The sequence below is a fragment of the Tamandua tetradactyla genome, chromosome 13, assembly GCF_023851605.1.
Source record: "Tamandua tetradactyla isolate mTamTet1 chromosome 13, mTamTet1.pri, whole genome shotgun sequence".
Taxonomy (NCBI): Eukaryota; Metazoa; Chordata; class Mammalia; order Pilosa; family Myrmecophagidae; genus Tamandua; species Tamandua tetradactyla.
Genome location: NC_135339.1, coordinates 73,858,778 through 73,882,095, shown reverse-complemented (window position 1 = coordinate 73,882,095; position 23,318 = coordinate 73,858,778). Strand labels below are relative to the sequence as shown.

The window sequence follows — 23,318 nt, the reverse complement described above, 5'->3', positions numbered from 1 at the left end:
CGCTATTGAACCACTGAAATAGTTCATGTGAGAACTTATTTATAATTGTAGATTTAATCAGTGGATACATGGCTCTATACATTCTCTTTCAATGATATTCACCTTCAATATGGCAATGTTACCTATAAACCCGCTAATTAGTTACCATTACTTCTATCCACTCCCTTGCATTTAGATTCAACTTCTTTGGGTAGCCTTTCCTCCATCTCTAGCTTTTGTGTACCTGTAGGTCTGCTATATTTTATAGTATAGCTTCTGAGATTACCTTGAATAGAATCATAATTGTGAAATCATACAGTATTTGTCCTTTTGTGTCTGACATTTCAATTAGCATTATGTCCTCAAGGTTCATCCATGTTGTCATGTGCTTCAGGCCCTCAATTCATCTTACTGCTGTATACTGTTCCATCATATGTCTATGCTACATTTTGTTTATCAACTTGTCTGTTGATGGGCACTTGAGATACAACTTTTAATATTTCTTTGGCCATTTGATTTCTTCTTTTCTGCTGGTAATTCACCCATCACATCTCAAGTACAAGTCCATTTTCCTACACTATGCTCTGTGCTGCTGGGCCTGAAACTCTGAAAACTAAGTTTCTTAGACTTCCTGGCTTCCTTGCATTTATTAAAAGGTGATATTAGAAGAAAATTGGCTCATTCTGTTTTTCCTATTGCTGTTAGCATTTCTCCAGCAGTAGCAATTAGCTTCAGCTGTCCACATACCCAAAACTAGTCACATCTCCTCCTTCCTAACCCCACAGGTTCTAGGAGCCCTACCTCTTTACCCTCTTTTGTTGCCCCAGCCCTCAAAATGATAGCTGCTTCCAGCAATTACTGCATGTAGGAAAATTCAGTGGTAACTCTATTTAGCCAGTGTAAAAACAAAACATGGGTAACCAATTTCCTAAGTTAAATCCCTTACTTGAAATACTTAATGTGGTTCCTAATTTCCTAACTAGGCTCTGACTATCAGCAGATTTGCCAATTGGGATTCTCGTATTTTTCTTTTCAATTTGCAAGAGCTCTTCCTAAATTAATACACTGTTTTACATGTTACCAGTATAATCTCTCAATCTGCCACTTGTCTTTTAACTTTTCTCTATGTTGTCTTTTTTTCTTATAGAAGTTTTACATTTGGGTAAATAGGAGATAAATCTGTATTATGTTTTTTATGGTGTCTAAATTTTGTGTTTTGCTTAAAAAGAATTCTCAATCTTAAGAAGTAAAAGAAAGATTTTTCTAATATTTTCTTCTTATATTATATAGTTTTGTTTTCTACATCTAGCTCTTCAAGTCATGTGGTACTTATTTTGCATATGATGTAAGGCAGGAAGTTACATTTTTTTTATTTCTCCCAATTAATAAATAATCATCTCAACTCAATTATTAAATAGTACTTTTCCAATTATTTGAAATTTTACATATATTATAAACATAGTCTCTACATGCATGTATTATGCCTTAGCCTGGTTTCCCATGAAAATATATTTGGAGACAAAGTTTACATGCAAATGATATTATATAGGAAGAAAACCATGGCCTCTGGAATATGGGGAAAAAAACAAGAATGAGATAGAGAAGGGGAAGAAACAAATACTAAATGGGGGAAGGAAGCAGAGTTACTTGTAACAAGGGCGTAGCTCAACCAGACACCTATCGCAGAATTAAATAACAAATTTTGACTACTGGAAACAGGTCCCTAGTACACATCAACCTGGAATTATCACTAAAGGAACTAGAGAGCTTTGCCTGGCAGAGAAGGAACAGGGCTGATGGAAAAAAAATAGAGGCTTTTTGAGTTTAACAGCACAAAATACTGGAAAAGGGCTGGAGTTGATTGCTAAATTTGAGGAGTGGGGGTCCAGCTCTGAAAAGGCTTTTTTTTTGACTTCTTAAGAGCTCATTGGGTAGAACTGGAAGTACACTCAGGTTCCAGTACTGCCTTAGGCAAGGGCAGAACTAAACTCGTTTGAGAGACAAAGTAACTAGTCAGGTGAAAGGGTTTATTCCCTAAGGGTGTATCTTCCCCAAGAAAAGGGGTGGGGTGGGGCCAAGTGTAATCCTTCCTTCAAGGAATTCAGACTGCAGGGGCTGGAAAATAGATGCAATCAAAGCCATTCTACTACTTCACCTCTGTCTCAGCCATGCCCCTGGCAGGAAGAGTCCTGAAATTAAAAGCACTACATCACTTTATGCTGGTGGGAAGCCATGGTCAGACAAGCGCCACATGCTGGGCAGAATAGGAAAAGCACAGAGTCTAGAGGTTTCATAGGAAAGTCTGACAACCTGCTGGGGCACATCCTCAGGGAAAACTGATGCTAACTACTGTTTCCTCCTGACATGTGGGTCTGTCTGGTCTGGGAAAATCTGACTGTGGTCTATAATATCTGAGGAGGCCCTCCTCAAATAAAGGCTTCATATAGGCAGGGCAAGGAACAGAAAAAAAACAAGAACTAAAACATTCTGATCAGTTAAACAGAACCTATGCTAGAGGTCTAGAATAAGTTTAACTGAATGTAAAAAACAAACAAACAAAAATAAACAGATAAAGCAGGCCATGGTGGCTCAGCAGTCTCACCTGCCAGGCCAGAGACTCAGGTTTGATTCCCAGTGCCTGCCCACGCAAAAAAAAAATCCAGAATTAAAAAACAAAACAGAGAACAAAGCCATACAGTAAGAAAATCCTAAGTAAAAGAGTGAAAACAACCTCCAGAATAAACTAATTAAGTAAATAAAATGCCTAGATGTCAGGAAAAAATAGTGAGTCATACTAGGAAAGTCAAAGATATGGCCCAGTCAAAGAAACAAACCAACACTTCAAATGAGATACAGGAGTTGAAACAACTAATTCAGGATGTTTGAACAGACATGCAAAATCTTATCAAAAATCAAATCAATGAGTTGAGTGAGGTTATCAAAAAAACAGTGTGAACATAAAGAAGAACTCAAAAACATGAAAAACAAATCACAGAACTTATAGGAATGAAAGTCACAATAGAAGAGATTAAAAAAAAACAGTGGAAACCTACAATAGATTTGAAGAGGCAGAAGAAAGGATTAGTGAACTAGAGGGCTGGACAACTGAAATCTAACATACAAAAGAAAAAGGAGAGAAAAGAATGGAAAAATGTGATCAGGGTCTCAGGGAATTGAATGACAACATGAAGCACATGAATATATGTGTGGAGGGTGTCTCTGAAGGACAAGAGAAGGGAGAAGGAGGAGAAAGACTAATGGAGGAAATTGTCACTGAAAATTCCCTGTCTCTTATGAAAGACATAAAATTACAAATCCAAGAAGTACAGCATAGCCCAAACAGAATAAATTCAAATAGACATACTCTAAGGCACTTACTAATAAGATTGTCAAATGTCAAAGACAAAGAAAGGATTTTGAAAGTAGCAAGAGAAAAGCAGTCCATCACATACAAGGGAAGCTCAGTAAGACTATGTGTGGATTTCTCAGTGGAAACCATGGAGGTGAGAAGGCAAGAGTATGATATATTTAGGATTCTAAAAGAGAAAAATTGCCAACAAAGAATTCTATACCCAGTAAAACTGTCCTTCAAAAATGAGGGGGAGATTAAAATATTTTCAGATAAACAATTACTGAAGAATTTGTGAATAAGGGACTGCCTCTGCAAGAAATAATAAAGAGAGCACTACAGGAAGATAGGAAAAATGCAGTAGAGAAACATCTAGAGAAGAGTGTAGAAATGAAAACTATCAGTAAAGGTAAAAAGAGAGAAACAATTAGATATGATACACAAAATCCAAAAGACAAAATGATAGAAGAAAGTACTGACTTTACAATAGTAACATTAAAAGTTAATGGATTAAACTCCCCAATCAAAAGACATAGACTGGCAGAATGATTAAAAAACAGGACCCATTTTATGCTATCAACAGGAGACTCATTTTAGACACAAGGATCAAAATAGTTGAAAGTGAAAGGCTGGGGAAAGATTTGTCATGCAAACAACAATCAGAAAAGAGCAAGAGTAACAAATTAGACTTCAAATGTAAAACAATTGAAAGAGACAAAGAAGGACACATGTATTAATAAAGGAAACAATTCAACAAGAAGACATAAAAATCAAAGTGCTCCAAAATACATAAGGCAACCACAGACAACACTGATGGGAGAAGTAGACACCTCTGCCATAATAATTGGAGACTTCAATTCCCCTATTCTCAGTAATGGATAGAACATCTAGACAGAGGATCAATAAGGAAACAGATTTTGAATAATACAATAAATGAACTAGACTTAACAGACATTTCAGAACACTACACCCCACAACAGCAGGAAATACCTTTTTTTCAAGTGCTCATGGGTCATTGTCAAGGATAGACCATATGATGCATCACAAATCAAGTCTCAATAAATTTAAAAGGATTGAAATGATACAAAATACTTTCTTGGATCCCAAATATATGGAGACTAAACAACACACTCTTAAACAATCAGTGGTTAAAGGGAAAAATCAGTAAATATCTCAAGTAAAATGAAAATGGGAACATAACATCAAAATGTATTGGATGCAGCAGAGGCAGTGCTAAGAAGGAAATTTGTTGCCTTAAATGTCTATATTAAAAAAGAAGAAAGAGTCAAAAATAAATGAATTAACTGTTTTCTTTGAAATTAGAGAAAGAACAGCAGAGTATCCCTAAAGCAAACCAAAAGAAAGAAAGAATGAAGATTAGAACAGAAATAAATGAAAATGAGAATATGAAAACAATTGAGAAAATCAACAAAACCAGAAGTTGGTTATTTGAGAAAATCTATAAAATAGATGGACCCTTAGCTGGGTTGACAGAAAAGGGAGGATGCAAAGACATAAAATCAGAAATGGAAGAGGAGACATAACCACTGGCCCCACAGAAATAATGGAGGTCATAAGAGGATACTGTGAGCAACTATATGCCAATAAGGCAGACAACATAGATGCAATGGACAACTTGGAAAGGCATGAACAACCAACATTGACTCAAGAAGAAATAGATGACCTCAACAAACCAATCAAGAGTAAAGAGGCTGAATCAGTCATCAAGAGGCTCCTAAAACAGAAAAGTCCAGGACCAGTTGGCTTCACATGTGAATTCTATATGTAATTCAAGAAAGAATTAGTACCAATCATGCTCAAACTCTTCAAAAAAATTGAAGAGGGAGGAAAGCTACTTAACTCATTCCATGAAGCCAATATCACCCTAATACCAAAGCCAGACAAAGATACTACAAGAAAAGAAAATCACAGACCAATCTCTTTAATGAATACACATGCAAAAATCCTCAACAAAATACTTGCAAATCGAATCTAGCAGCAGATTTAAAAAATTATACACCATGACCAAGTGGGATTTATTCCAGATATGTAAGAATGGTTTAACATAAGAAAATCAATGCAATACACCATATCAACAAATCAAAGCAGAAAAACCACATGGTCATCTAAATTGATGCAGAGAAGGCATTTGACAAAATTCAACATCCTTTCCTGATGAAAACACTTCGAAGGATAGGAATAAAAGGGAATTTCCTCAACATGATAAAGGGAATATATGAAAAACCCACAGCTAACATCATCCTCAATGGGGAAAGACTGAAAGCTTTCCCTCTAAGATCAGGAAAAGACAAGGATGCCTACTGCCACCAGTGTTATTCAGTATAGTGCTGGAAGTTCTAGCCAGAGAAATCAGACAAGAAAAAAAGATATAAAAGGCATCCAAACTGGAAAGGAAGAAGTAAAACTCTCACTGTTTGCAGATAATATGCTAATATATGTTGGAAATACTGAAAAATCTACAGCAAAGCAACTAGAGCCAATCAATGAATACACCAAAGTGGCAGGGTACAAGATCTATGTCCCCAAATCAGTTATGTTTCTGTACACTAGTAATGAGCAATCTAAGGAGGAAACCAAGAAAAAAAGAATAAAATATTTAGGGATAAATTTAACTAAGGATACAAATGGCCTGTACAAAGAAAACTACAGGGAATTGCTAAAGGAAATCATGGAAAACTTTAATAAATGGAAGAGCATACCATGTTCATGGATGAGAAGACTAAATAGAGTTAAGATACCAATTCTACCCAAATTGATTTATAGATTTAATGCAATACCTATTAAAATCCCAACAACTTACTTTGCAGAAATAGGAAAGCCAATAACTAAATTTATGTGGAAGGGAAGGGTACCCTGAATAGCTAACAATATCTTGACAAAGAAAAATGAAGTGGGAGGTCTCACATTACCTGACTTTAAAGCATAATATGAACCTGAAGCGGTCAAAACAGCATGATACTAGTAGAAAGATAGATATACTGACCAATGGAATCAAATTGAGTGTTCAGAAATAGAACCTCTCTCCTATGGACAATTGATCTTTGATAGGTGGTCAAGCCAACTTTCATGGTCAGGTTCATGTGTCAACTTGGCCAAGTTGTGGTACCTGTTTGTCTAGTTGGGCAAGTGCTGGCCTGTCTGTTGCAATGAGAACATTTCATAGAATTAGTTCATGATCATGTCAGCTGCATCCACAGCTGATTCCACTTGTAATCAGCCAAGGGGAGTGTCATCTGCAATGAGTGATGCTTAATCTAATCACAGGAAGACTTTTAAGGAGAATTCAGGAGAAACAGGCTCTATCCCTGCCTTGGCTGGTGAGCCTCTCCTGTGGAGTTCATCCAGACCTTCCATCAGAGTCGTCAGCTTCACAGCTTGCCCTGCGGATTTTGGACTCTGTGTTCCCATGGTCACGTGAGACACTTTTATAAATTTTGTATTTGCGAGTGTTCCTTGTTGATTCTGTTTCTCTAGAGAACCCTAACTATACATTTTGGTACCAGGAGTGGGTCTTAAGAAACAGAATTTTAAAAATGGGTTTTTATGAATGGTTTTCTACTCTGCCTGGACTCAAAGGCACTAAGGACTCAGATTCCCATAATCAGAATGACACTCCCAATCCATGGAGTGAGTTGGCAAAAGAGTATGAAGCCAGGCTCTGGGGGATAATGTTTTTGACACCTTGACAGAGTTTTGTAGAAATAAGAGGTATTGAGATGTTGGTTGGTTGTTGTTAGATACACTGGATACATTAAGGAGTGAAAGGGATGGGCTTAAGTCTTCAAATGAGAAGCTTATGCACCATCTGACAGATGTAGATCCTGAAAGAAAATCTTATTTCCTGTAGCCGTAAACTTGAGATCTCTGAAGATCAGACTTAGAATCTTATTGTTAGAGTAGCAACTTTACAACATAAACTGAAATCTCAATCTTCCATGGTGTCTGCCATTAAAGTGAGGGAATTGATTGTTGGTAGCTGATGGCTGGTTAGCTGATGGCTGGGGGTAAGTGGCCATACTGAATCAGTCACACAGACACAGAGCACACAGCACACAGCACACGACTCAGGAGACAACCCTCAGGGGTGAGTGGAAGGCGTCTGCTTTATTGAGGAAGTGCACAGGCTTATATAGGCTAGGAGCATGCAGGGACACGTGTCAGGCTGGGATTGGTCACCGTTGTTGCTAGGGCGGAGGGCAGATATAAGGTCAAGGTCAACCATTTTGTGTTGCCTTGCATCAGCCATGGTAGCCATGTTGGTGATATTTTATGGCTTCTCCAACAATTGATTGGAAGGGAGTGGGACCCTGAAAAATGGGATGGTGACATATGGATTGATAATGATGTCAGGGGTGAGGTTGAAACCCTAGATCATGCTGACCCTTCTCTAACTTCTCTACATAATCCTGTAATAGTTTGCCCTGAGGACATAACCACCCTACCTCAAGTCTGCCTTGAGGAGTTGGCCACCCAACCTCCTCTTGAAGGAAATAGCCCCAGAGTGATTAATCCTGTTTCATCAGATGAAACTGCAAATGAAGACCCTGAAGCAAATGGCTTGGAAGATATTTCTAATTCTTTTCATGACCCATCCTTACCATCCCTCATTTCTTCCAGACCTATAACTAGACTAAAGTCCCAACAGGCCCCGAGAGGTGAGGTACAAAGTATCACACATGAGGACGTACATTATACTCCAAAAGAATTGTCTGAGTTTTCCAATTTATATAGACAGAAATCAGGAGAATATGTGTGGCAATGGATTTTAAAGGTTTGGGATACTGGTGGGAGGAAGATCAGGCTGGATCAGGCTGAATTTATTGATATGGGCCCACTAAGCAGAGATTCTGCATTCAATGTTATAGCTCAAGGGGTTAGAAAAGGTATTAACAGTTTGGATGGTTGGTTGAAACATGGATTAAAGGTGGTCAACGTTACCTGAGGTTGAAATGCCAGAAATGCCCTGATATAATGTAGATGAGGGGATCTAGAGACTTAGAGAATGGAATGTTAGAGTGGATTTATCATGCAAAGCCTGCTCTTACACTCCAGGAATGTCTGGAGGATGCAGCTTTTACCAGAACAGTGAGAAATAAATTTGTGAGACTAGCCCCATCATCCCTAAAGAGCTCTGTGGTTGCACTTCTCTGTAGATCAGATATTACTGTAGGAACTGCTGTCACTGAGCTGGAATCCTTAAACACAATGGGGATGAAGGGATCCCAAGTTGGCAGAAGCCAGGTGGCAGCACTTAATTGCCAAAGACAAGGTAGACATGCTATTATAATAGACAGGAAACTCAAAGCAGGAGTCAAAATAATCTGACTTGCAGAGATCTGTGGCATTGGCTAGTAAATCATGGGGTACCTAGAAATACAATAGAAGGGCAGTCTACTAAATTCTTGTTTGAGCTGTATAAACAAAAGAGTTCTAGGTCAAGTGAACAGAAGTCTAACCTGAATTACAAAAACACAGAGTCACGGCCCCTTAATCAATTTACAGACTTGAAACAGTTTACAGACCCAGAGCCCCCTGAATGAAGGGGAGGCCAGGTCCCTTTGGGGGAGAGCCCTGTTACACTGCCACAAATTTATACTGTTACTCTTCCTCCATACCTTCCCCAAGGAGACTGATGGCCTTTTACCAGGGTAACTGTGTACTGGAGAAAAGGAAATGATCAGATATTTCTGGGATTATTAGACACTGGTTCAGAAGTGACATTAACTCCAGGGGACCCAAAACGTCACTCTGGTCCACCACTCAGAGTCAGGGCTTATGGAGGTCAGGTGATCAATGGAGTTTTAGATCAGGTCCATCTCACAGTGGGTCCAGTGGGCCCCCAGACCCATTATGTAGTTATTTCCTCAGTTCCAGAATGTATAATTGGTATAGACATACTGAGCAACTGGCAAAATCCCCACATTCGCTCTCTAACTCATGCAGTAAGGGCTATTATGGTAGGAAAGGCCAAGTGGAAGCCTCTAGAACTGCCCCTATCAAGCAAAATAGTAAATCAGAAGCAATACCAGGGCGGGCCGCGGTGGCTCAGCGGGCAAAGTGCTTGCCTGCCATGCCGGAGGACCTCGGTTCGATTCCTGGCCCCAGCCCATGTAAAACAAACAAACAAACAAACAAAATACAATAAAAAAACAAAGAAAATGTTTAAAGATGTTTCCCTTTCTTCCTTCCTTCCTTCCATCCTTCCTTCCTTCTCTCTGTCTTTCCTTCCCTTCCTCCCTCTCTCTTTAAAAAAAAAAAAAAAAAAAAAAAGAAGCAATACCAGATTCCTGGAGGGATTGCAGAGATTACTGCCACTCTTAAGGACTTGAAGGATGGAAGGGTGGTGATTTCCACCACATCCCCATTCAGTTGTCCTATTTGGCCTGTGCAGAAAACAGATAGGTCCTGGAGAATGACAGTGGATTATCATAAGCTCAACCAGGTGGTAACTCCAATTGCAGCTGCTGTTCTAGATGTGGTATCATTGCTTGAGCAAATCAGCCCATCCCCCAGTACCTGGTATGCAGCTATTGATCTGGTCAATGCTTTTTTCTCAGTAGCTGTTAGTAAGTACCACCAGAAACAGTTTGCTTTCAGCTGGCAAGGTCAGCAATATACTTTCACTGTCCTACCTCAGGGGTATATCAACTCTTCAGCCCTATGTCATAATCCTGTCTGTAGGGACCTTGATCATTTCTCCCTCCCACAAGACATCACACTGTCCATTATACTGATGATATCATGTTGATTGGACCTAGTGAGCAAGAAGTGGCAACTACTCTAGACTTACTGGTAAGGCATTTGCATGTCAGAGAATGGGAGATAAATTCAACAAAAATACAGGAACCTTCCACCTCAGTGAAATTTCTAGGTGACCAATGGTGTGGGGCATGTTGAAATATCCCTTTTAAGGTGAAGGATAAGTTGCCATATCTGGCCCTTCCTACAACCAAAAAAGAGGCATGCCTAGTTTGTGTTTTTGGATTTTGGTGACACCATATTCCTCATTTGGGTGTGCTACTCTGGCCCATTTATCAAGTGACCAGAAAAGCTGCTAATTTTGAGTGGGGACCTGAACAAGAGGAGGCTCTGCAACAGGTCCAGGCTGCTGTACAAGCTGTTATGCCACTTGGGCCTTATGATCCAGCAGATCCAATGGTCCTGGAAGTATCAGTGGCAAATAGAGATGCTGTTTGAGCCTTTGTTAGGCTTCTATAGGAGAATCACAATGCAGACCCATAGGATTTTGGAGCAAAGCCTTACCATCTACTGCATATAACTACTCTCCTTTTGAGAAACAGCTTTTGGACTGCTACTGGGCCTTAGTAGAGACTGAACGCTTAACCATGGGCCACCAAGTTACCATGAGACCTTAGTTGCCTATCATGAGTTGGGTGTTGTCTGACCCACCAAGCCATAAAGTTGGGCATGTGCAGCAGCACTTACTGTAAAATGGAAATGGTATATACAAGATAGGGCCAGAGCAGTTCCTGAAGGCACAAATAAGTTACATGAAGAAGTGGCACAAATACCCATGGTCACCGCTCCTGCCATATTACCTTCTCTTTCCCAGACCAGAGCTATGGCCTCTTGGGGAGTTCCTTACAGTGAATTGACTGAAGAAGAGAAAACTCTGGCCTGGTTTACAGATGGTTCAGCATGATATGCAGGCACCACCCAGAAGTGGACAGTTGCAGCATTACAACCCCTTTCTGGGGTGTCCTTGAAGGACAGTGGTGAGGGGAAATCCTCCCTGTGGGCAGAACTTCGAGCAGTGTACCCAGTTGTTCATTTTGCTTGGAAGGAACACTGGCTAGAGGTGTATTTGTATACTGACTCATGGGCTGTTGCTAATGGTTTGGCTGGATGGTCAGGGACTTGGAAAGACCATAATTGGAAAATTGGTGACAAAGAGATCTGGGGAAGAAGTATGTGGATAGACCTTTCTGAGTGGGCTAAAAACATGAACATATTTGTGTCCCATGTGAATGTGCACCAGAGGGTGACTTCAGCAGAGGAAGGTTTTAATAATCAAGTGTATAAGTTGACTTGTTCTGTGGATACCAGTCAGCCTCTTTCCCCAGCAACTCCTGTCATTGCCCAATGGGCTCATGAACAAAGTGGTCATGGTGGTAGGGATGGAGGTTATGCATGGGCCCAGCAACATGGACTTCCGCTCACCAAGGCTGACCTGGCTACAGCCACTGCTGAGTACCCAATCTGCCAGCAGCAAAGACCCACACTTGGCCCCTGATATGGCACCGTTCTCTGAGGTGACCAGTTGGCTGCATGGTGGCAGGTTGATTACATTGCATCACTCCCTTCATGGAAGGGGCAGTGATTTGTTCTAATTGAAATAGACACATACTCTGGATATGGGTTTGCTTTCCCTGCACACAATGCTTCTGCCAAAACTACCATCCATGGGCTTACAGAATGCCTTACCCATCGTCATGGTATTCCACATAGCATTGCTTCGGATCAAGGAACACACTTCACAGCAAATGAAGTGTGGGAATTGGTGCATGCTCATGGAATTCTCTGGTCTTACTATGTTGCCCATCATCCAGAAGCAGCTGGATTGAAAGAACGGTGGAATGGCCTTTTGAAAACTCAATTATGGTGCCAACTAGGTGGCAAAAACTTGAAAGTCTGGGGTAATGTTCTCCAGGAAGCTGTGTATGCTCTGAATCAGCATCCACTGTATGGTGCTATTTCTCCCATAGCCAGGATCCATGGGTCAGGAACTAAGGGGTGGAAATGGTAGTGGTACCACTCACTATTACCTCTAGTGATCCACTAGGAAAATTTTTCCTTCCTGTCCCTGCGACCCTGAGATCTGCTGGTCAACAGATTTTAGTTCAAAAATGGGGAGTACTTCCACCAGGAGAAACAACAATGATTCCATTGAATTGGAATCTAAGACTGCCACCTGGTCACCTTGGGCTACTTATGCCCCCAGATCAAGAAGTCAAGAAGGGGATTACATTATTGTCTGGGGTGATTGACCCTGACTATCAGGGAGAAGTAGGACTGCAACTACATAATGGAGTTAAAGAATAGTTTTCTTGGAATGTAGGAGATCCCTTAGGGTGTCTTTTAGTACTACCATGCCCGGTGATTAAAATTAATGAAAAACTGCAACAACCCATTCCAGGCAGGACTACCAATGGCTCTGAAACTTCAGGAATGAATGTTTGGGTCACCCCACCAGGCAAAGATCCACGACCAGCTGAAGTGCTTGCTGAGGGTAAAGGGAACATGGGATCGGTAGTGGAAGTAGGTAGTGATAAATATGAACTTCAACCACGTGATCAGTTTCAGAAACAACGACTGTAATGCTGTTTTGTTCACGTTATACTATTTAAGTTGTAAGATATCAAGTTTAAGAATGAATTTTTTCCAAGGATTTGCACCCTATTCTGGAGAGATTTAATGTGTTTCCAGTATATGCAGGGCAGTTCAGTATTGTTAGGTAAAAGAAAAAATGTGTGCTTTATTGTTTTTATTTGGAAATTGGGTATGGTTTAAGGTGATATATACAGCTGCCAAGTTGACAAGGGGTGGACTGTCATGGTCAGGTGCATGTGTCAACTTGGTCAAGTTGTGGTACCTGTGTGTCTGGGCAAGTACCTGTCTGTTGCAATGAGGACATTTCATAGAATTAGATCATGATCACGTCAGCTGCATCCACAGCTGATTCCATTTGTAATCAGCCAAAGGGGAGTGTCTTCTGCAATGAGTGATGCTTAATCTAATCACAGGAAGACTTTTAAGGAAGATTCAGGAGAGACAGGCTCTATTCCTGCTTCGGCTGGTGAGCCTCTTCTGTGGAGTTCATCCAGACCTTCCATCGGAGTCATAGGCTTCACAGCTTGCCCTGCGGATTTTAGACTCTGCATTCCCATGGTCACATGAGACACTTTTATAAATTTTATATTTGTGAGTGTTCCCTGTTGATTCTGTTTCTCTAGATAACGCTAACTAATACACATCCCAATGTTTATAGCAGCATTATTTATGATGCAAGAGGTGGAAATAGCCCAAATGTCCATCAATGGATGTGTGGCTAAACAAGCTGTGGTATATACATATGATGGTATATTTATTACACAGCTGTAGGACAGAATAAAGTCTTGAAACATGTAACAATGTGGATGAACCTTGAGGACATTATGCTAAGTGAAATTAGTCAGAACCAAAAGGTCAAAGACTGTGTGGTTTCACTAATATGAACTAACATTAGTGAGTAAAATTTGAATGATGAAGTTAAGAACACAGGCTATCAGGAGACAGAGGGTAGAGATTGGGCATCTGGTGCTGAAGGAATGCAGATTTGTGTCAGGACTGATTGTAAAAATTTAGAAATGGATAGCACAATACTACCTGATTTAGCACAGTAATGTAAGTACACTGAATGAAGCTGAATGTGAGTATGTCTGAGGCAGAAGGGCTGGGGGCACATATGAAACCAGAAGGAAACATAGAGGATAAAGACAAGAGATAGTATAACTTAGGAATGCCTAGAGTGGACAATGGTGGTGATTAAATGTACAAATAAAAAAATTTTTGACATGAGGGAGAATAAGTGAACATCAACATTGCAACATGTTGAAAATGGATGGTATACAGGAAAAAGTACAATTAATGCAAGCTAGGGTTTATAGTCAACAGTAACACTGTCATATGCTTCCACCGAATGTAACAGAGGCATTATGCCAAAACTAGATATCAGTGGACTTAGGGCATGCAGGTGGGGTATGGATTCTTGTGGAAGAAAAGGAAATGTCTTTATGCAGATTATGGTGGAGAAGGCATGTATATGTATTTAGTTTGGATTATATGATATGCAAAGAAAATTGTTTTAAAATGAACAGAGAGAAACAAAGCACTAGCGAAAATGTAGAGAAAGAGATGTCTGTGTACTCCTGTCATAGGGAAACTGAGAGGTACAGTCCCTTGGAGGGCAGTGAATAAAGATTAGCAAAGTCCCCTTGGGGGACTGGGGAGAAAGGAGGAAATATTTAACTTCCCCATTTGGAGAACTCCTGATATTCTCAGAGGCAGTGGAAACAACCAAGTAAATAGTCTGAGCCCTCAATCTTGGGGCTCATCACTATGAAACTTACTCCTGCAAAGAATAGACTAAGCCTACTTAAAATTAGTCCCAAGAGTCACCCCCAGAGAACCTTTTTGTTTCTCAGGTGTGGCGTCTCTCTCTAAGTCAACTCATGGGAACTTACTGCCCATCCCCCTTACATGGGACATGACTCCCAGGGGTGTAAATCTCCCTGTAACATGGGACAGAACTCCTGGGATGATCCAGGACCTAGCATCATGGATTAATAAAGCCTTCTTGACCAAAAGGGGGAAAGGAGAACTGAGATGAAATAGTTTCAGTGGCTGAGAAATTTCAAATAAAGTCAAGAGGTTATCCTGGAGGTTTTTCTTATGCATTATTTAGATACCCTTTTTATTGTATGATGTATTGGAGTGGCTGGGAGGAAGTATCTGAACCTTCCTGCTGTGTTCCAAAGTCTTGATTCTTAAATACAATTTTATGATATAGCTTTTACAATGTGACTGTGATTGTGAAAACCTTGTATCTGTTGCTTCTTTTATCCAGGGTATGGACAGATAAGTAAAAAAATATGGATAAAAAATAAATAATAGGGGGGATAAGGGGTGAAATAAGTTGGGTAGATTGAAATACTATTGGCCAATGAGAGAGAGGGGTAAGGTGTATGGGGTGTATTTTTTTTTTCTTTTTTCTTTTTATTTTTCTGTAGTGATGCAACTGTTCTAAAAATGATCATGGTGATGAATACACAGCTATGTGATGATATTGTGAGCCATTTGTTTTTATGTACTGTATATATGTGAAGATTTTGTCAATAAAAATATTTTTTAAAAAAGATGTACTTTTAAGAAAACACACTGGAATATTTAGGGGAAGAAAGCAACTCCATGTTGTCCGAATTCATTAAGGGACAGGGAAAAAAATTGGAGATTGTCGAATGTAGATTTGAAGTAATTTTTGAATATTATTTTGGGTTCTGTGTCATTATTGTGAAAAATACAAGTTGTTGCACAATATTTAATTCAGTCAGGTACCACAAGTTAATTGTAGACCAATGCAGGGAGGTGAGATCCAGGCATTATGCTTTCATCAATATACTCTTGAACTTTTAAGACTACCATGTCTGAACTGTGGTTTCTTGTTGGTCCTTTCTTCCTTAGTTGAACTGTAATGTACCATCTGTCAACCTATGAATCATTAAAGTATGATTCAGGTATTGTATTCTTCACTGTGCAATAAAAATAAATAAATAAAAACCTTCAAAAATCAATGGATTCTACTTCTCTGTCTATATATCTATTTCTGGTCTCTTTATTCTGTTCCATTGATTTGTCTAACTTTGCTCTAATCCATACTTTCTTGATTCCTGAAGATTTATAATAAATCTTGAAGTCAAGATTCATTCGGGTGATTGCTGGTATTGATAGTTTGTTCCTTTTTATGGCTGAGTTATTTTCCAAGGTATGGTGTATCATGTGGTATGGTTTAAACATTCTTCAGTTGAAGGATGAACTGGGTGTTTCCAGTTTGGGGTTTTTACAAGTAAAGATGCTGTAAGCATTTATGTGCAGATTTTTGCCTAAATATGAGCCTTCATTTCTCTGATGAAATCCAAAGATTTACTTATCTGTCCATACCCTGGATAAAAGGAGCAACAGATAGAAGATTTTCACAAACACAGAGTCACATTGTAAAAGCTATATCATAAAATTGTTTTCAAGAATCAAGGCTACTGGAACACAGCACAACCCAGGAGGGTAGTTGTTGGTTTTTATGGTGTTATAAATTATGTTATAAATTTTTTATAACAAAAATTTCTTGTTATAAAAAATTGCCACACTGTTTTCAAGAATAGTTTTACTATTTTACGTCCCTGCCAAGAAAGTATGAATGACCCAGTTTTTTCTCATCCTTACCAATATTTGGTATCGATACTATTTTTAATATTAGACATTCTGATAAGTATGGTGAGATATCTCATTGTGGTTTTAATTTGCATTTGTCTAATGGCTAATGTTACTGAACTTCTTTCATGTGCTTATTTGCCAACTGTATACCCTCTTTGGTGAAATGTTTCCCCATGCCCATATTTTAACCAGATAATTTGCTCTTTCAGAATTCTTAATCTGCCATAGATAATAGTCTTTGTTGGATATGAAATTTGCAAATATCTTCTCCCACTTCGTAGTTTGTTTTTTCATTATTTTAACAGTATCTTTTGCAAAGCAAAAGTTTTTTATTTTGATGAAGTCCCATTTACCAATTTTTTCTTGTATGCAATGTGCTTTTTGTATCAAGTCAAAGAGATCTTTGACTAATCGTATATCCTAAAAATTTTCTCCTATACTTTTTTTCTAAAAGTTTTATTGTTTTACATTTTACATTTAAGTTCATGATCCATTTTGAGTTAATTTCTTGTGTAAGGTGAGAGACTGGGGTTTAGGTGGTTTGTTTTTCGTTTTTGCTTTTGGCTAAGCAAGAACAATTGTGGTATCTTTTCTACACTGAGGAAAGTTTTGCACCTTTTCCAAAAATCAGTTGATCTTATATGTGTGGATCTATTTTGTGTTTTTTATTCAAGATTTCTTTGATTATATTGATTAATGTAGCTATATTATAATATTTGAAATCAGATAGGCTGATTCCTCACATTTTATTCTATTTCGAAATTATTTTAGCTGTTCCAATTCTACTTTTCCATGTAAATTGTGTAACAATCTTATCTATTTCTACAAAAAAAATCTTCACAGAGTTTTGATGGGACTTGCACTAAAGCTATATATCAATTTGGGGAGAATTGACATTTTTGCAATATTGAGTCTTACAGTCCATGAATATTGTATGACTCTTCATTGATTTTGATTTCCTTTGTTTCATTCATCACTGTGATGTAATTTTCAAGATACAAGTCCTAAACATGTTTTGTTAAATTTATACCTAGGTATTTCACTTTTTGAAATTATAAATATTCTATTTTTAATTATGGTGCCTTTGTGTTAATTGCTAATGTATAGAAATCCAATTCATTTGTATGTTTATCTTATATACTGTGACTTGTGGACTCACTTGAATTCTTATATATCCTTGTAAATTTTTTGTCTGGTTGTTCTATCAATTGTTAGAGGTATTGAGTTCTCCAACTATAATTATGCATTTGTCTATTTCTCCTTTTGATTCTATCAGTTTTGCTTCACATTTTTTTCCAGCTCTGTTGGTTGGTGCAAATATATTTAGAATTGCTATGTATTCTTGGCAGGTTGACTCTTATCATTGCACAACATTTCCCTCTGTTTCTATTATTTTATTTGGTCTGATGTCTACTTTATTAGACTTAGCCACTCAGACTTTCTATTGATTAATTCTTAAATTTCCTTTCTATCATTTTAATTTCAACCTCACTACATTATTATATTGTAGTGAGTTTCTTATAAACAGCATATAGCTGAATCATGTCTTTGAATCCAGTTGGTCAATCTCTGTCTTTTTGTTTCCTATTTGTCTTCTCTGTTTTTAATTTATCTCCTCTTGTTTTCCTACCTTTCTGTGGGTTGTGCAAACCTTTTTTTTGAAATCCATTTTGATTTGTGTATAGTTTTTTAGTGCATTTCTTTGTATACCTTTATTGTTTGTTGATTTAGATATTACATTAGATGTATAAAATCTTACCACAGTCTATTTTAATTGTCATTTTAACAGTTTAAAGTACAGAAACCTACCCTCCATTTATGTCCCTTTATCTTCTCCCATTTATAATATAATTGTTTAAATATTTCCTCTACTTACATTTAGAAGCACACAATTGGACATTATAAATTTTGCTTCAACCTTCAAGCATAATTTAGAATACTCAAGAGGACAAGGAAAGCCTATTGCACTTGCCCATATTTTAGTTTACTGTAGTATTATTTCTTCATTTATGAAGGTCCATGGTTTTTTATTTTTTAATTTTTATTTTTTTAGAATTTCCTTTCTGTTTCAAGAACTTTATTTAGCCATTTTTTTTGGGGGGGTGGGGGTGAAATAGTGGGGCTCTGGTGACAAATGCTCTTAGTTTTCCTTCATATAAAAATATCTCTATTTCCTCTACCTTCCTGAGAGGTATTTTCACTGGGTTTAGGATTCTGGCTTGGCAGTTCGTTTGCTTCAGCAACGAATTTGTGTTGAATCTTGTGTGACTTCCTTCTGGCCTCCATGGTTTCAGTTAGAAATTCTCTATCATTCTAATTGTTTTGCTTTATAGGAAAGGCGTTATTTTTTCTATAGCAGCTTTCAAGGTTTTTCATTTGTCTTTAGTTTCCAGAAATTTAATTATCTTGTATCTTGGCATAGATTTCTTTGGATTTATCCTGTTTGAGCTTCCCTCAGGTTTTGGAATTTGTATTTCTCTCTTTGTCTCTTCTCAAATTTTAGAAGCTTTCAGTAATTATTTCTTTGAGTGCTTTTTCAACCCTGTCCTTTTTCTCCTCTTTTTACAGGACTCTGATGACATGAAAGTTAGATCTTTTTATATAGTTATATAGTCCCACAGACTCCTAAGACTTTTTTTTTTTTTAAGGTTTTTTCAGTCTATTCTTTTTCTGCTGTTCAACTTGGGCAATTTATTTATCTTCCGGTTCACTAATTCTTTTCCCTGCTGTATCCATTCTGCTGTTGAGCCCATCCACTGAGCTTTTTATTTGTTATTGCATTTTTCAGTTCTATAGTGTTCATTTAGATCTTCTTTATATCTTCTGTGCATTTGCTGACTCTTTCTGTTTCTTTCCTGAGATGTTCCCTTTTCTTCATTTGTTTCAAACATGTTTGTAATTGCTCATTTGTAAATTCTCTCAAAGCATTTTTATCATGGCTGCTTAAAAATCCATGCCAGATAACTCTAAACTCTCTCTTTTATCCTGATGCTGTAATATCTTTTTTTTTTTTTTTTAATATGCGCAGGCACCAGAAAATGAACCCGGGTCTCCAGTATGGCAGGCGAGAACTCTACTGAGCCACCGTGGCCCGCCCGTGATGTTGCAATATCTTGATTGTCTTTTTTCATTCAATTTGATTCTCAGTATGATGACTGATTTTCAGTTGAAACCTGGACATTTACATACTGTATCTACTATTTTAGATATTAAACTTTTTTGTTTTAGCTGGTTTTCTTTGAGACCATTCTGGTGGGGGAGTGGGAGTATGCTGCTTTGTTACTTCCAGGTGAAAGTAGAAGTCTTCACTCAGCCTTCATTAAGTTGGATGCAGCTGGGAATTCTGGTTTCCCACATGACATTCACTGACATTGTGTGTACGTGGGGATGGGTTTGTTACTGCTGGGTAATGGTGAAAGTTGTGATTCTACCAAGTATCCTCCGACACTTAAGAGGATCATTAACAGTTGGCATAGGTGTAAAGTCCCAGCTCCTTACTTAGCCTTTGCTGAAATCACCCCAGCATTATATCTTGTTACAATTTCTCAGGTCTGGAACTCAAGGAGTCCCCCATTCAGCCCCTGCTGGTGTGGGTGAGGGTGGCACCACTATTTTTTTCTGTGGTGTTGGGCTGGAGTAGAGCAGTATTGTCTAAAAGTCTTCTAGGTTGCCCCTTTTCTTGGGTCTTTAGCTAGAGAGAGCCAGCTATTATTAGGGCCTTATTTTCCTGTGTCCATTGTCATTTCTGGGTTGTCAAGTTCCTTACCTTCCAGTCTGGGGTACATGAAGCAAATAGAAAACCTAGAGAATGCAGCACAGTATTGTTCCTTGGGTTCTGAGGTTCCTAGCCAATCTTCCTCTTTTTTCCATCTTTTCAAATCTTCTTCTGATTGTTTTATATATACAATCAGAGGAAGATTGTTTTCTATATACAAAATTGCTAGGCATTTTATTTTTTGTTTTTACTTAGGAGGAAGAATAGGGAAAAAGGTACATCTATTCCATCTCTTCAAAGTGGAAGTTCTATTTTTTTTTTTTTTTTTGCACAGGCAGGCATTGGGAATCAACCTCCAGTCTCTGACATGGCAGGTGAGAACTCTGCCTGCTGAGCCACCGTGGCCTGCCCCTTATTTACTTTTTAATTCAAGATTTAGTTGAATTTTAAGTGTTTTCCAAATACTAGAATTTTTTACTCTTTTTAAACTTAATTTCAAAATTTATTGCATTAAGATGAAGGTACTACATTCCTTTAAGAAAATATGGTTTTTTGTTCTTTAATGCACATTATTTCATATATACAATTTTCCTTTCACTGAGAAAGTTATCAAGTCTCCATCATCAGAAAATAAATTTTGGCCTCACACACCTTTAATAAAATAGATTTACTGTGTTTGATAACAAGAGCAGTCTCTTTTTTTAGGATCCTAAATTTAATTGTAACACTCTTATCCTGGAGTGAACTACAGTTGTTATGTGTAGCTCTTTGAAGTTTTTATTCTTTTCCTATTTCTCCTATTACCATATTCTTTAACAGCTGATCCCAGACATCTCCTGATTGATACCAATTGGTGATTCAGCAGTATTTTCCTAGATTAGAATGAAAGAGGCTCAGACCATTTTGGATGACAGTTCTCAGTCTACTAGGAACTATAAATTTGGATTTATAAATGAACTTCTCTAGAATCACACATTTGATATAATATGATTCACATATTTCTAAACCACCTAGAGATAATCCATATCTTTAGGCAGCCACATGTCCATAGGTGAGAAGGGAAGTCTTAACCAAAGGAAATAACTGATTGAGATACCAGCCAACAGAAGTAGTATCCCAATTGGCCCCTTCTCCAGTTAGGAAATTCTGTTCTTTAAGGTGAAGAATGTTGGGGTATTTTGGGATCCATCCATCACAAATTTGGGCAAAATTAATCTTAATGTGGAGATCTGTCAATCAATAGCTCCCATTGATAGATATTGGAAAATTTGGGAGTTGAGAAAGCTCATTTGTTTGTTTCCACTGGTACAGGTAGCTGGATTTTATCTTTTCTTACTAAACTGTGACCACCTTGAGGGAAGGGTTATGCTTGAATAATCCACAGGTTGCTCCAAACAATGACTCTTCCAAGGTTGGGTGCTGAGGAAATATATGTTAATTAAAGAAGGACAAGGAAACAAATTTTTATTTTGACCAATTGTCAGAATTATTCAGCTTTTAATTTTATTAAAATTAAGTTTATTTATGCTATCTTTAAATACCCCCACAAACTTCCTAATTACCTCCAAATAATTTTCTTCTAATGCATAGTTTCTCTACTATGGTTGTACAAAAGAACCACATAGCAAGATTTAAGAAAAGATGCAAGGTGTCTGGGCTACACTCTCTACCCTCCCGGATTCTGTTTTTGTTTCTTTGGTTGGTTTGGGGTGTTGTCGTCTCATTTTTTTAAACATTTATTTTCTTTGTGCTCCTGCATTAAATTCTCTTGATGACAAAAATTTCCCCCCATGCTGGTTTGAAAGGATTTGTGTACCCTAGAAAAGCCATGTTTTAATTCTAATCCCATTTTGTAAAGACAGCCTTTTCTTCTAATCCTACTTAGTACTGTATGTTGGAAATTCTAATTAGATTATCTCCATGCAGATGTGACTCAATCAAGTGTGGGTATTAAACTTGATTATGTGGAGACACGTTTCCACACATTCCAGATGGGTCTTGATTACTTTACTGGAATCCTTTAAAGAGAAGGCATTTTTGGAAAAAACTTGAAATTCTGAGAGAGCAGAGAATGATGACAGAATGACAAGAGAGAAAGCCACGAGATCCTGAGAGACAGAGTCCATCAGCCAGTGACTTTTGGAGATGAAGGAGAATGCCCTGGGGGAGCTTTGTGAAACAAGAGGCCTGGAGAGGAAGCTAGCAAATGCCATGTTCACCATGTGCCCTTCCACCTGAGAGAGAAACCCTGACCTTCATCGGCGTTCTCGAACCAAGGTATTTTTCCCTGGATGCCTTGGATTGGACATGTCTATAGACTTGCCTTAATTGGGACATTTTCACGGCCTTAGAACTGTAAACTTGTAACGTTAAATTTCCCCTTTTAAAAGCCATTCCATTTCTGGTATAGTGCATTCCGGCAGCTAGCAAACTAGAACGCCCCCCAAAATAGTTCATTTGCTTAATGAAAAACAAATTTTGGTGGAAAGATTAGATGTCTTAAAACCAAGTCCTATATCCTAAATATTTTCATTTCTTTTTTCACTAAAAAAGTAAGTATTTAAGCTCTAGAGATGGGTTCATAATGTGAATGAAGAGTTCCAGCCTTCTTTCAGTAGCTTCAGGGGTTCTGGATGACTGCTTCAAGTGTCATCTCTGCTCAGCAGCAAACCGGATTATTCAGAGCTTGAGCTATGACTAGTTATTTCTTGGGCAGGACAATGGGATTTCAGTACTGCAAAGTGATTTAAGAACTTATTAGTTAGCAGGAAAAAAATAAGTGGACACTATAAAGAATAATTGGAGTGGAAGAAGTAGGGTGGCTTCTACCTGAAGGTGGGCCAGAAAAGAGACAGGAGTTTTTGTTTTGATTTGGACTTTTATTTTTATTTTCTGGCAATTGAAAAAAATGTGAAGACAGTTATTTTTGCTCTTGTGCAAAGGCAAAAGACTTTTAGCATAATCTTGTGTATTCCTAATATCTCTGAAGGTCTAAGAGAAAAGCGTCATTTTCAAAGCTCCTGAGTGCCAGGCAGCAGAGTGTCTCTGACATGTGAAGGGCAATTTAAAGGCAAAAGAAAGTAAAGACCTGTTTTGATTAATCATCGTACTGAGCAGGAAGTGGAGCCCTAAGCAGAGGGAGAGGGACAGACCTCCTTGGAATTTACCTGCTTCTAACTGGAGAATGAAACATAACGCCTCTCAAGTATCAATATTCAAAGCTGGCTTTGTTTTCATGAGCCTAGGGAGGTGGCTCCTTGCAATCCC

At 38.1% G+C, this 23,318-nt stretch overlaps 1 long non-coding RNA gene across 10 annotated transcripts in view; it reads left to right on the top strand.

The window, feature by feature from the left end:
* Positions 1–23,318, top strand: part of LOC143654287 (uncharacterized) — a 397,473-nt gene that overhangs the window by 6,506 nt on the left and 367,649 nt on the right. The window contains exon 1 of one of the 10 annotated variants that reach the window (XR_013161742.1): positions 10,092–10,141. The exons of the other annotated variants lie outside the window; for them this stretch is intronic. This is a non-coding gene — a long non-coding RNA (uncharacterized LOC143654287). Of the gene's footprint in view, positions 1–10,091; positions 10,142–23,318 lie in introns of those variants that run through there. 10 annotated transcript variants of the gene reach the window in all.